We start from the raw sequence: 784 nt of genomic DNA, 5'->3' as shown, positions 1-784 counted from the left end.
ATATATATATATATATATATATATATATATATATATATATATATATATATATATATAGGTTCATGCCAACTTTAAACATAATTAGAAGCTCTACAAAATATACCAAGCATACAGCACACAATAAAAGGATAATTCTTGTAAATGTAAAAAAATCTTGTCATGTGTACACATATTATTCAACATGAACTTATTTAAATTTATATACATAAGGGCAACAAATAATGTACCTCCAGAAAAGGTAAGTACAGCTCTAACTCATACTTTCACCAAAGTACACAATTTAAGTGAATTTAGTTAAACAATTTCATGTTATTGCATAATATTACAACGTAGATTTAATTGTAGTTTATGATATAATTAATATTTGTATAAAACACAAATGTACATTTTATTCGACATTCACAAGTTTATCCTGATCTCTATGGATTAATGGTTTCTCTCTGTGTACACATTTAAAATATAAATATTACATGTGTTTAATATTTGCATAATTGAATCATCTATATTTCTTGGCTAGTAAAAAGAATTTCGATACTTAGGATATATAATGAATTGTTCAGTGTAAATAATAATATAATACTTATAATAGTGATATTCTGTAAAATAACTATTCACTTCTTATATATACATATACATATGGATTGTGGTATATACTGAATGTATTAAAAATTTCGAAATTTATATATTCTTCCTTTAAAATAAAATATGAAATGCACATCCCCAAAAAATTGTGTAAAATGTTTAATATATATATATATATATATATATATATATATATATATAT

This window comes from Odontomachus brunneus, unplaced genomic scaffold (assembly GCF_010583005.1).
Source record: "Odontomachus brunneus isolate Ranch 3 - 2012 unplaced genomic scaffold, Obru_v1 Obru_scaffold_027, whole genome shotgun sequence".
NCBI classification, from domain to species: domain Eukaryota; kingdom Metazoa; phylum Arthropoda; class Insecta; order Hymenoptera; family Formicidae; genus Odontomachus; species Odontomachus brunneus.
This window is presented reverse-complemented; position numbering follows the sequence as displayed.